General features: G+C 53.6%; 1 protein-coding gene across 1 annotated transcript in view; it reads left to right on the forward strand.

The window, feature by feature from the left end:
- The first annotated feature begins 12,299 nt into the window (after positions 1-12,299).
- The window catches only part of CCDC92 (coiled-coil domain containing 92), a 12,462-nt gene continuing 10,517 nt past the window's right edge, over positions 12,300-14,244 (forward strand). The window contains 1 exon segment of the mRNA XM_006172290.2: positions 12,300-12,498. The gene's annotated coding sequence lies outside the window, so the exon portion shown is untranslated.

Here is a 14,244-nt window from a genome sequence, read left to right on the forward strand (position 1 = left end):
CTGGCGGCGTCGGCGGGGCTCGGGGCGCCGGGCTGGGACAGGTGTTCGCGGAGATGACTTCGGGAGCCCTGTCCCCGGGAGGAGGGCCCCTGCGGCCACAGCCCCCGGGCTCGGGAGGAGCGCTGTTCCTGCGGGTGGGCAGAGGTGTCGTCTCCAGGCCGAGACAACTCCGGGGAGACACGGTGCAGGGAAGGAGGGCCAAAGTGGGGCGCCGCGACCCCCGCGCGCGCCGCCTGCAAGGTCCTGCAGCCCTTCTGGGAGGGCTGCCGCTGCCAGGGCTCTGGTCCAGGGTGCGGACGGCCGCAGCGCGCACCCACGCCAGTGCGATGGGGGAGGAGAGGCCGTCCCGGGGCCCTCCTGCCAGCCCCGGGTGGGATCGCTGGGCCAGGGATCCGCATTGCAGGTGCACCAGGAGCGCCCCGGGGCCTGGCCCAGCTTTGTCTGGGCGGCTGTGGGGTGGAGGCGGTCAGAATCCACACCGCCTTTGCAAATGCGCCTTCGCACCCTGTGGACATTAGAGACCCTCGCTGCTAAGTTACATTGCCTCTGGTCCTGGTAACCCTTTCCGTAAGTACTCTATCTTACGGCCCTTTTCTGAAGCTTTGATGTGGGCTTTCTTTTACCCTAAATAACGTTTCGTTTGTGCTTCATGAAACGAAGCAGAATGCAAATCTGCAGCCGACCTCCAGGCTTGCCTGCTAAGCTGCGGTCTCTGCTACCCGTGAGTTACTCGAGGTTCTCCAACTTAACGTTTTCGTGCCGACCGACGCTGTTTAATTCGAAGCTTTGACATTTAGCAGGGCCGTTTATTCTAATGAAAATGAGGTGACCTGAGAAAACAGAACTCTGCTCTGTCATTTAGGTTGCTGGAATCGGTTTTTATAACAAAATGCAAGCTACCAGGCTGTAGTATTTTAATATAGTACACATTCCCAAAAACGTGCAAGAGTGTTAAAAGCTCAACTACCATCTTAAAACTTTAAGGTTGACATTTATTTTAAAAGCTTTGTTGTCTCTTTTTTTTCTTTTTTTGCACAGTCAAGAATTTCCCCCCCACCCCCACCCCCCGCATGTTCTCACCACTGAATGTTAAGGAAAAAGGATGCTGACAATCTAAAGGGACTTTACCTCCGAAGATGTTTTGTGATTTATGTATTTATTTTTGTTTAAGTGGTCATCTTATGTGAACTATGTCTGGAAGATGACTTTAAGACTGGCAAATACATATATATGCACGTATGCGTATAAACACAACTACTGAAAAACCTTAATGTAGTTTTATTATCCCTCCACATCAGTAAATTTAGTTTAGGTATATTTTAATATCTAAGATACAAGACTATTATTTCTGTTTGTCAGATTTTTCTGTAGCACATTTAGATATGTTATCCTATAACCGGTTTGGGGTTTTTGTTGTTGTTTTTGAAATTAGATGTTTCTATTGTTAACTCTGGGGTGGAGAGAGTAAATCATTTCACTTAAACAGATCGTTCATTTCGAGTTCTTAACTCTTTGTTCTGTCATATGTTGGCTAAATTGATTTGAATATCATTACTCAACTGACCGGATGCATTTGCAACAATACTGATGTTACTAACCAGGCTGTTGCTTTTGAGAAGTATTATGAAGCATCTTCTCATGTGTCTGGCAAGGAAAGACATGGATTTTTTCCGTCTGTCTGAAACAAGGTCAGCCATAAATAGTTCCTACTACACAGCACATCCGTTTACTTAGCTAGGGTCCATCGAACCTGCAGAGTTGCGTCTCCTTCTAGGGCAACAACTCGGTGCCTGTCTATGTTCCGTACACCAAGGTAGCAGTGCACGCCTGAGTTAGATGCAGTTCCAGACTAGTTAGGGAGGCGTAAGCTTAGTGACACCAGATTTCACATCTCTAGCTCTGATGCTTCACCCTCCGGAAGGCTGGGCAGCGGAAGTAAATATTCCTAATTGTCTTCAAATATTTGAAGGTCTGTCATACAGCAAAGAGAGTTCCATGGCTCTGTGGGGGGCGGGGTGGTTGTTTGTTTGGGGGGTTGTTTTTGTGGGTTATATTTGGGGGAGGTAATAAATCCTGAATACAGAAGCAGCCAAGTAGTACTCGTGAGAAAATAGATTCCACTTTGACATAAACACAGAAGCAGCGTATAAGGAGAACTTCTCGCTCCAGAAATAAGGGGCTGCTCCTTCCCTGGGGGACAGAGTATCCCCTAAGCTGGTTCCCCAGTTGGCAGAAAGGCTACTAGGAGGTATCACGGAGTTGTTGGAGGGACCTTTGAGGACACCCAGAGATTCTGGTGACAGCTGGATTGGAGGACTTCCACATTTCCCTTCTAGCTCTGTGGTCCGTTTTCATCCTGCATACTGGCTTCCGCAGCTGTGGGCTCAGCAACATCCCAGACACCTGAATGAACCCTCAGAAGGCTGTGCTGAGTGGGAGCCAGCCTGGTGTGGGAGGATTCGAACCCGACAGTGTATCTGTGTGGGCCTTGCAGGCGATAAAGGACTCTCACAGCGTGTTAATAGACTCTCTTTAATTTTAATTATATGTGATCTGTGTTTCTTCCTTTGGCTTTTATTTTCTACAATAAATATTTGATCAAGAGGAAAATGACCCTGGGGCCAGCAGTTGGCATAATGGCTATGTCGCTGGACTCTCATGTAGTGGATCGCAGTTTTGAGTCCTGGACGCGGTGTCTTAAACTCATGCTGGGCACATATGCGTGCGTGCCCAAGATCCCGAGAGGAGAATGGAGGAGAAAGGATTGCGGCGTGGCCATCCTCCCTGGAGTGGGGGTGATTTCTCACTTTCTGTCTCTGGCAAGTGCACGTGCCCTATAGCAAAAACCTCTCAAATAAATAAATAAATAAATAAGAGGAAAATGACCCTGTTTTAGGAAGGCAAACAGGAATCCTTTTTGAAAGCCGTTTTTAATGATGTCAGTCATTCTTTGAGCAGTCAGCAAGCTGTGAAGGTGAACGGTGCTCTCTGTCCTCTGATGTTTCTTAAGGTGCTGATTAGGAGATGACTTGTACTTGCGCTGCATTCCCACTTCTGTTTATTTCATTACTTCAGCATGACTCAGATTTCACGACTCACAGTCCCGCCATGACCACCTACGGTAAATTGCACTGGGTTTTTGTTCAGTGTTTGCGCGGTTTTTAAGTGTCCACCGGCAGCTGAAGGTAAAACAAAGACGACACGAGAATTACAGTGAGCTGAAAAGATGCAGTGCACTGGGGCTTCATGTCTGTCTGGAGAAGGAAGAGAGGTGCCCTCTGTGCTCAGCCAGCCTTGGGGACAATAACTTTGTCAACGCTGGGGAGAATGATTCCCCCGCTGTAGCGGAGAGCAGGCCACTACAGGTCGGCCTCCGTCTGTGCATTCCGTGGGCCGGAGGGTTAGGACAGTGGCCTGTGACAGAGGAGCAGAGTGACGTTCCCTGTCAACACCAGTGTGCACCCCGTTCACACAGACAGGGCAGCAAGGTGGCAATGGGGTGGGGCTGAGCCAGCAGAGGAAGGAGCTAGAGAAGGACACGGCATGGAGTATCTGTACTTAACATTTAGAAAGCACTGGGGCCAGCAGATGGCAGAAGGCTGAGTCACTAGACTCCCACCTGCTGACCACTGTTCAAGTCCTGGACCCAGAGGCTCGGGATTCACACTGGGCATGTGTGCGTGCCCAAGACCAAGGGAGAAGAATGGAGGAGAAGGGATTGCGGCATGGCCATCCCCCCCGGGGGGAGGGGGTGATTTCTCCCTTTCTGTCTGTCTCTCTGTGCCCCCAGCAAGTGCATGTACCCTACTGCAAAACGTCTCTCTAAAAATAATGTTTTCCAACCCTTTTAGAAATAGTTCCTCCATTTCGTTCTTCGGCAGAGGAGTCCGTCTCGTACCTCTGTGCCTGTACCCTCAGCTGAACCGGGGCGTGACGAGTCAATTAACAGAGACGCTCGAACTTTGTTCGAACAAGGAGTACACCCTTACTTACACTGTATGCGTGACAGGAAAAGAGACAAATAGCAAGCTCTTCTAGCCAACCGAAAATAAATCAATAAGACCTCAGAGAGACCTGTGCTGTCGGGAAGAATACTCCAGAAGCTACTTTGGGTGTCATTACCAGGACTGCCAACGATCACATAAGAGCCAGTTAGAAACCAGCCTTTTTAGAGGTTAAATGTCACATTTTAACCAGGTGGCATGTCGGTTAAAGTGGCTGGGTCCCACATCGCTAGCTGCATAGCTCAAGGCCCACACCTCAAGGCCCACACCTTCCTAAGCACACCAGGTGTGTGTGCGTGAGTGCCCAAAGTCCTGAGGGGAGAGGAGAGAAGGAATTGCGGTGTGGCCATGCCCCTGGGGAGTGCTTTCTCGCTTTCTCCCTGTCTCTCTCCTGTAGGAACAAAGTCACATTTTAAAGCTTCTAGCTCCAAAATGTCTTAAAGGACTTCTTTGTCCATCAGAAAATAGTTTACGTGTGTATGGAAATCTCCACACTGGAGAACAGGCTAAGGCAGAGTTGCAGGACTCTTTCCAATTTGCCACTCCATCGGAAATAGCTGTGGAGCAGGAGTGTCTATCTTGCTGCAGCTGCGGGAGGAGGAGTGACTCTTCTCCCAGTTTCTGGGATTCTTTACAATAGCCAAATGCTCAAAGCTGAGTAGTGAGAGTCGACCGGCTCAGCATCAAACAAGAAGAGAAAGCCCGAGAAGCTTAATGCTGACAGTGGGGGCGGGCTGGGCGGGCAGCAGAAACCCAGAGTGAATGGGGTGCGAGGCCGAGACTCCGTGGCTGCCTCTTGGGCAACATTTAGTTATCAGGTTTAGACCTGCGGGAGCCCTCCAGATCTCCTTCCCAGTCTAAGTGCGCCCCGTGCCCTCACTTCTCTTGCGGGTAGGAGGGTTACGAGGCATCACACTCGGTTTGCACACGGAATGCATTCACACTGTGTGCAGGTGAGGGACAGAGATGGATAGGCAGTTTCTGTGTTCCGAGAGAGTCGGCAGTACCCTTTTCTGCCCATTTTCTGTAAGGCGTTGCTTACGTGTTAGTGCCATGTTGAACGATCGTCCCAGGAATTTGATCGTACTGTCTCAACGCTGCAATCATCCCCCAAATCTGGGCTTGACCCACCGCAGGGGCCACCCCTGGCACAACGCGAGCACGCGTGAGGTCACTGTTCCCAGAGCCGTCTCTGCCAGAGTTGCGTTACCCTGGGAGCTCCATGTTCTAATGGTTTCTAACAGCGTGCTTTCAGTGCGGAACATACGTCGGCGGGTCAGCTGGCGCGGCCCCGACACCGAAGAGGCCCGTCTGTCTGTAAGCCCCTCTCCAGCGCGAGTGCAAGGTGACCCCCTCAGTGGCTGGTGGCGTGTGCAAGCAGGCCCGTTTCTAAAGGCACTGAAGCCTCGCACGTTGACCGGGAAGGTGAAGGCAGGTCTGGGGCGGTAACTCTGGCGTCTCTATGAGCCGGAGTAAAGCAGGCGCTACTCGGTATGGGCTGTGCCTCGCAGGTGGCAGTCTGGCTTTGATGGTGACTCATCTTCATCTCTCGGTTGGGTCGCGGGAGCAGCGAGCAGCAGCTTTCAGCCGCTAAGGCCCCGCTCAGTCACTGCTGCTGGGGCAGGGTCGAGGGCTGCCTCTGATGGAGGGAGGGGGTGCGTAACCCTCGGCCTCACCGCGTGGCAGGTTTCTGTGACGGATCGCTGTCCACGGGGAAAGCGGCAGGCCGGCTTATGGTGGGGTAAGGCTGTGGTATCAGGTCGGGTTCCGAGGTGACCAAAGCCAGCCCCTCCTGACTGAAGGCACAGGCAGCCTTTGTCAGGGGAGAGAGCTACCGAGAGCTCTCGGAGGACAGAGATGCTGGTGGCAGAGACGACCCGTCAGTCTTCAGAGGCCCTTTACTGCAGGGCCAGACCTGGGGCCGGGCAGCGTGGGAAAGAGCTGCTGTCGGTGCACACTGATGTGGGCTGTCGGTCCGGGCAGGGAGACGGGCCAGGGGTTGCCTCGCCCATGTCACTCACCAGAGGAAGGCCATCTCGAAGACAGCCCCAACATAGGGTACCGTGGGGGCCTCGTGAGTGTGAGCTCCTGCCGCACTGTTTTCACAGCTGCCCGTGGTCAGCGTGAGAATCGGAAGAAAGACTGAGAAGAAAAGCAGCCTTCGCACGTGGGTGTCTTCTGCATGCGACCAGTGAGGGCAGGCAGGGTGGTCTAGACGGAAAACGCAGAGGCAGACACGCCTGGTCTCCATCGAGGACAGGTTCCCTGCCAGGACCGGTTTCCCCTTCCGTGAGCTGCTAGTCCTGTCGGTTATGCACGAGTTCTCATTTGTTATTGCCTGAGACAGACACGGGTGGGTACGTTCGTTGTAGGGTGTCCCGTGCAGTGGAGACCGGTCAGCAGCGTCCGTCTTGTGTAGCCAGTAGATGCCAAGAGCGCCTCCCCCGGCCCAGTCATGACAACCTCCGGTGACACTGCCATTGTGCTTGGGGACACAGTCCCCACAGAGGGAAACCACTGCTCTGACCTGCTCAGACTCCGACTGTGTGTCAGGAGGGTGGGATTCTGAGTCCTTCCTTTACTTTCTGACCGCTCGCAGCCGTCTCACTCGGAAAAGGGACACACTGATCGCACGTACTCTCTGGATCAGCGCGGGGAACACCACGAGGCCTAGCAGCAGTGGCAGGCTCTGCTAAGATACCGTGCACCAGGCTGGGGCACGAGGAAAGCCCCACGTAGATTCCTGGTCCAGCCTGCAGCCGGGCCCAGGGGCATGTGTCTGTAACCCCAACGGCTGGGGAGGCCGGGACGGGAGGACCACAACGTGGCAACACGGTCTTACAAGAACGATTGCATCAGCAGTGAGTGGTGCGTAAATCCTCTGAGGGCCAGGGAAGCTCACGCACCAACAGGTGGTACTGAGCAGATTAGGGCCAGGTCCTCACCAGGACCCGAGGGAGATGCTCCTGCCGCCCCTTCCTGATGTCGGTCTCACCACGGAGTCACCACCCCCCTCTGTCCAAGCATCTGAACCGTGGCACCCATTGCTGGTCTAAACAAGCAGAGACGTAGACTACATTCTTCTCACCTTCTATATGAAGAGAAGTCCCAAGCCCTTCCTCCAGCCAGCCAGAAAATCATAAAAGCTCAAGAAAGAGATACCTGGCAGTGGCATGTGTCTGTAACCCCAACGGGCCGGGGTTATTATTACCTTACTATGACAGTTACCAAGCAAGGCAGCCAATTAAGAAAGCAAAGCTTTAGCAGAGGTTATAAAGGATTCAGCAATGATCCCAAAGCCCAGGGTCTTAAATACCTGTTTGACAATAGAATTAGACATTTAGACGTGTTCCACGTGAAAAGCACAGGAAGCTTGCAGCTCCTGGACAGAACTAGCTTCCAAGCTGGAATCGCGCTTGCTTTCCCGCCGCTCTGGAAGGCAGGAAACTTTGTCTTACTCTGACCAGCAGCGCCCTCAGGAGTAAGCACTGGGATTCCAGTTAGCGCCGAAGAGTAGCCCTGAGGGGCTTACAGCTTTCGAGTGGGGAGGGGAAGGCAGGGAAGTACTGAGAGGGGGTGCAAATGTGTTCCGCCTCTGCAGGGCTCGCCTTCTTCAGGGACAGCTGCAGCAGAGCAGTTAGAGCATGTGCTTTGGTGGGCCGCACGTTGCATGGTGGTTAAGGCCTGGTTCCCACGGGGCCAACTCCATGGTCCGAGTCCCAGTGGTTTGAAAAGCATGCTGGACATGTGTGTGCATCGCCCCAAACCCTGAGAGAATGGACGAGAAGGGACTATAGCATGGCCATCCCTCCCCGGGAGGGGGGTCACTTTCCCTCTCTCTCTGTCTCCAACAAGCAAAAAAAAAAAAAAAAAAAAAAAGGCTTTGGAGTCTGACTGGTTTGAGAGGCTCCCAGCGCTGCTGCTTCTAACTTTAAGACCCAAGGTAAGCTCACTGCCAAAGCGCTGTAAGGGCGACGGTAACTACTCCTCGGGCACGTCCCAGTCCAGAGCAGGTGCCTCGCACGCCAGCCTCAGCCAGAAGGGGTTCGTGCCTGTGCTGTTCCCCTAGAGCTGAAGGCCGTAATGCCAGCACACTTCGTCCGCCTTCACTCAGCTCCCCCTAAACTAGACCCCTCAGGTAGGAGGCTTGCCCCTGCCGTTAACACTTCAGCTTCCCCCGCCTGCCCGTTTCCTCTCTCCCTCGGTTTTCCTGAGGAGTTTTCAGTATGCTGCAGAAATCTGACACTAGCTTTCCTGTCTCACCTGATTTCCCCCCCTCTCTCAGAATGTTCTTTCCATGTCAGGTGGTTTCATGGCCCTGCTGTTACTTCTAAAACGTCCTTCCTGCTTACCTCACCAGAAGCTTCCCCTGTCCACAATGCGTCCTTTAAGGCTCAGCTTAGTCTCAGCCTCTTCCAGGTAAAACCGTTGTCATGCCAGTCCTCTGTCTCTACCTTCACGAGGTCCCTCCATGTGCCTAGCGACTTAGAAGGTGCCAGGAGTGCAGCGGTAAGGGGGACCCGGCCCCTGCCCCCCAGGGGTTTACGCAGCCTGGCAGGAGGCGGGCAGGTGCCCTGCCGGGCCCCTCAGTCTCCGGGCCCCTGTTCTTAGCTGAGGCCTCCTGAGGACTTAATTACACGTTGTTCTCTTTGGACTTTAGAGGCCGTCTCATCTCCAAACGGGACTGCGTACACAGCGGGCACTTTAGAGATTAAATGCTGGCTCCATCGTCAGCCCCCAGCTGTACTTAAAAGGAGGATTGATTACCCAGCCATCACAATGGATCTTGTAAACTTGCAAAGATAACATTTAAAAACAAATTCAGTGGTGATGCTACGCTCCTGTGGTCACTGTAACCCCTGGTGACTAGAGGTTCCCAGACTTTGCGATCGAACCGACAGCGCGCTTATTAGTTGGGCGGCTCTAACGTGAAAATACAGACTGTCCTTCGCACTGAATAAAGTGAGCTTTGTGGAACACTCCCTGCGTCGCCCTCGTCTTTCTCACTTCATCAGGGAGCTCAGGATAGCGTCTCCGCAATCTCCGGGCTTCTGTCTGCCACTGAGAAGGCACACGGCCCGAACTGAGGCCCTGGGTACAGACCACACGGCCACGTACGTGGCTGGCTCGTGCAGGAGTGACCTCCAGCGCTAGACGCTACATCGCAAATGCTGTAGAAGGTCCCAAACGAGCCCCCACTCTTCCCGCAGAAATGAAACTGAACATTTTCTAGTCTTATTTTTGAGAGCTTTTCCACTAATCCCAGCTCCCCAAAGGTATGCGTGAGCTAGCTGCCCTGCCCTCTACCTTATCCTCGTGCCATTCAGAGGAGTATCCCCAAGCCCTCCCAGACTCACCAATTCCAAATCACTACCGAAGTGAGGGAAGTGAGGGAAGTGAGGCTGGGGAAGGGAGTGTCAGCCCAGGGCCTGGGCGGGGGCGCCACGGTTTAACTGCAGGGGAACCTTCCCTAAGGGCCAGCTCAGGTTAGCAGAGGCAGCCGACGTTCCAGGCGCTGGGGTACAGTAGGGGACAAGGCAGAGTCATGTGCGGGGCCTGACTCTAGGTAATGGTGACTGCCGTGAGGACAGCACAGCGGAGGGCGACAGTGGCAGGATAAAATAAATCCTCCCGAGGGCACAGACAGGTCACGGCGGCTCCCGGAGCGGCACGTGGGAGCACAGGGAACCCACCCGATGACTGCTCTGGAGCATCAGGGCAGCAGCACAGCCGGGCATGGCTCAGCACGCCTCCGACCCACACCGCCCGGCCTGGTAGGCGCTGACCGCGCAGCCGTCGGGGTTCCAAGGAGCCAGGCACACAGCATGAAGAAGTCCGTTTCTCAAACAAGCCGCTTCGTACGCGCTCAGTGGCTACATGTGGCCACTTTATTAGCAGAGACTAGGTGAGGCTACAGCTGACCCTCAGACTGTAACACAGGTGTGAACGGTGTGGGTCCGCTAGGTATTTTTCAATAAGTACCGTAAATGTATTTTCTCATAATTTCCTTACCATTTCTTCTCCAGCATACTTTATAGCAAGAAAAGCCGTGTAGCTGACCACATATGTCATCAGTAAGGTTTCCAGTCACCGTTGCTATTGTAGAGAAGTTTGGGGAGTCCTAAGTTAGACACGGACACCCGGTACCCTGACCCTTGTGCTGTTCAAGGCTCAACTGTATTTCCACCAGCACAGAAAGTCCTATCAAAGAGCCTCCTTAGACTCAGTCTTCTAACGAGACAGGAGCTGGTCCCCGTCTGGCAGGCAAGGCCGCGGCCCAGGGTCACACGTATCTCACGGAGTTAGTAAGTCTCAGAGTGCCGGTTCAGGCCACAGCCCTCTGGATCCAGAGCCTGATGTTTAATCCCTGCTCTGCAGCGCTGCTGTGAGCAGAGGACGTCCCCTAGGAGAATCTCATCGGATGCTCTAAGATTCAACTAAGAGAAGTTCTGAGTAAACTCTACGCTCTTCTCTGACAGTGAACGTGGACCCATGTCTCCTTAAGGGGAGAGGGGTCTGAGGCACCGGGGACATTCTGAGTTTCTGTGCGACCTCCACAAAGCAGGCAGCCCAACTGTGCTCCTCACGTTCCCCTCCACGAAGTTGGGAACAAGAGACTCCTACCGAAGGCCAGCACATGGGTGCAGTGGTTAAGGCGCTGGATCCCACACAGCTATCCATGGTTCGAGTCTGGACCCAGCAGGCTGAAAACCCACCAGGCACGTGTGCATGCATGCCCGAAATCCTGAGAGGAGGGTGGAGGAGGAGGGAGTGCAGTACGGCCGTCCCCTCTGGGGGTGATCTCTCACTTTCTCTCTGTCTCTCTCCAGCAAGCACGCACCCTATAGCGAAACCTTAAAGAGATAAGCAGGGAGAGCCCACTGAGAGGCCTCGTGGGGCAGGGACAGAGCAGCCACCTCACTGAGGTCCAGGCCACCGCACTCTCCCACGACCAGCAAGAAAAATGCGTCTACGTTTGACCTACAGCAACCATCCTGGTCCCCGGGAGGAAAAATTCCCCGGGCTCCGACTGACTGATAGGCTTAGCCAGAGCTGGGTCAGCCAGAGGCTGAAGCATCCAACCTCAGGATCTGGACCTTCACACGGAAACTCCAGGCACACTAAGCCAGGGTTGCCGAGTTCCAAAACTGTGGATACTTTGGGTGTTGCTCGCAAAAGCATCTGCGTAAAAGCGGGGCCGGAACCCAGGGTCATGACTGATCCCTGTGGGAGCACAAGGTCAGATGTGAGAGGAGAACCAGAGGCAGCTGTAAAGTGGGGAACATGCAGAGGAGGCCAGCCAGAGAGTGTGGTGGCTAAGGCCCTGGACCCCACACGGCTGCCGGTGTGGTTCAAGTCCCAGACCTGGCGGCTTGAAAACCATACCAAAGTCCTGAGAGGAGAATGGAGAAGGGACTGCAGCATGGCCATCCCCCTGGGGAGGGATTTCTCACTCTCCTCTCTCTCTGTCTCTCCCCGGTGAGTGCATGCGCCCTATAGCAAAGTTCTAAAAAGTGCAAAAGAAAACTCATGATAATAAGGTAAAGGACAGTAGGGAAGAGTACTAGGTTACATCTCATTCTTTGAAAAATCCTAATGAGACAGACAGCGTGTTCACTTCCCTCGTTTCTCCACCACCCCCACAGCCAGTGTTTAGTCTTGGAGATACAGTTGTCCTGCCTAACTTCCTTCTCTTTCCTTTTTATTTTGTCTTCTTTTATTTCTACAGGTTAATATAGATTTTTCTTTTAAAGAGAGATTTTTGCTGTAGGGCATGTATGTTTACCAGAGAGACAGAGACAGACAGAAAGCGAGAAATCACTCCCCGGGGCGATGGCCATGCCATAATCCCTTCTTCTCCATTCACCTCTTGGAATTTTGGGCACACGCGCACATGCACCCAGTGTGTTTTAAGCTGCTGGGTCTGGGACTCAAACCGTGGTCGACTACATGGGAGTCCAGCGAAGTAACCATTATGCCCTCTATAGATTAATGTACTAATGACTCGTTTATCTGAGATGATCCGAACTAGTTTGCAAACACAGGTATGCAGCCTCTATTTACCTTATACCGTTTTCATGCTTATCAGTCTCCCCTGGCTCAGAGCCTCGTCCATTTGAAATGAGAGGCCTTCTTAATGCATAGATGTTTTTATAGGGGATTTTCTCCTTCACTGGCATTAACACACCCTTTAGTACAGAACTAGAATATGCAATTCTGGGAGCTCTCTTGTTCTCTGACGTAATAAAGCATGACTGTGAGTGGAAAGAACTTTGGAGTCGGCCTGGAATGTCATCAGTGACTGTGCCTTCTCCATTCCCCGCGGCACAGGAAGCCCATGGGGAGGACTGGGTTACCCAGGTGGGGATGGTCAGCTCACTCGATGGGAAGCCAAAGGGCCAAGCAGCCGTAAGTGGACATGCCGAAGCCATCACAGCCCAGTGCTGGGAAATGAAGATCTAGGGAAATGGTAAATGCCTTCTTAGCATTTAGAGTAAGTTTATCTTCTTTGAAAAGTATCAGTTTCCATCGAGCTATGTTATTCCAAAGGAGTGAATGTCCAGTAAAACAAGTATTTTATTAGCGATCACCTGAAAACACGTGATGAGTGAGATCAAATGCCTGGCAGGCATGGCTTTTCTCACGGCATCGGCTGTTGCCGGACCCACCGGCACTGTCAGAATCTGACATCCTTCTGCTGAAACTCCTCCGAGGTCGTCAGTGTGGACCCATGTTGTCAGTGGCCTTGACTGTGCAGTCAGATGGCACTGCTGCAGTGGCTAGGACAAGTCGGGGCTCCTCCCGCAGCACAGGGACGACTCGCTTTCCACAAAAGTGACGTCCTCTCGGGTGGCCCACCAGCTACCTGCTTTGTCTGACAGCTGATGGCGCCACGGACTGCTCTCCCTGCTGCAAGTGTGGCTGAACAACGTGGGCCCCGCTTCCGTTAGTTGGCGCCTGTCTTTCCTGAAACCGGTACAGAAGTCAGGCAGGCCCACAGACAGGGACAAGCTGAACTTGTCATCTGCTCGGCAGTCCATAGAGAGAGATCTTTAAAGCAAGTGAACAGTTGTCGGCCTAGAAACCATCATTTAGATTGCGATCATCCAGTACTAAGGTTTAAGGCGCATTTCCCACTTCATGAGTGTGAAAAGACAGTTGGTGTTGGGGTCACTGTACCTTCTAGCTGTAACCAGTAGTCAGTTAAAGGCTGCAGTGATCACAGCCATGTGTGGGAGTGGAGACACAAATTAGACGGCCTGCTCACTTTCCTTCCACGAGAGGAAAAGCTCATCCAGTGGGACCGTTTGTTCCTGGTAACTTGTGAGATGCACAGACTCTTACGTTGGCCCAGGGTCATCGCGGTGAATGACAGCGTGTTAGAAGTTCACACGTGACGTCTGTTCTAATGCGTTGTCAGCGTCTTCAGCTCTACCTATGAGCAAGGCTATTAGGGCGATCTCTGGTGGGCAGTCGCTCAGGGGGCTGCAAAGAAAGGGCAGGAGGAGGGTGCAGGGTGAGCAGGAAGCGCCTGAGCACAGCCCCCACAGCCCCGCCGGCCACCTTCCTCTGGAGAAGCAGCTTCTTGCCGAGACTGGCCGTTTGAAGTAGGAAGTGCCAGCTGGCTCTTTGCAGGCATCGTGCCCATGCCCGGACAGCAGCCAGCCTGGTCCCGAGAGTCAGGACGTGGGGTGCTGGTGTTCCTGCTTCCTGGAGCAGGTCTGCCCTGGGGTGCTGGCCGCCTGGCTGCTAAGTAGCCCAGTGAGGCCTGGGCACTCCCAAGCATGGGGGATGCAGGCCATGGGCACTCACACCACCTTGGGCAACCTGGAACACAGACTCGCTCTCTTGCTCCGACATTTTTACCCAGCAGGGCCAAGCCCTTTTCAGTGTGCCGAACTTTACATGGTTTTTACCATAGGGCGGGCGCCACCACGCCCCAACGTGGTTTTTAAATAGAAGCCAAATAGGAGCTCTGAAGGTGTGAGATAATCAGTGTGCAGGGCCCGGCTGGTAAATCCGTCGTGTGGGCCTCCAGTGACCGCAGGCTTCCCAGACAGGCCGTGAGTGTGCAGGGCCCGGCTGGTAAATCCGTCGTGTGGGCCCCCAGTGTCCACAGGCTTCCCAGACAGGCCGTGAGTGTGCAGGGCCCGGCTGGTAAATCCGTCGTGTGGGCCTCCAGGGACCGAGGCCTCCCAGACAGGCCGTGAGCGTGCAGGGCCCGGCTGGGGCACCCGCC

Source organism: Tupaia chinensis, unplaced genomic scaffold (assembly GCF_000334495.1).
Source record: "Tupaia chinensis unplaced genomic scaffold, TupChi_1.0 Scaffold000258_1, whole genome shotgun sequence".
Taxonomy (NCBI): Eukaryota; Metazoa; Chordata; class Mammalia; order Scandentia; family Tupaiidae; genus Tupaia; species Tupaia belangeri.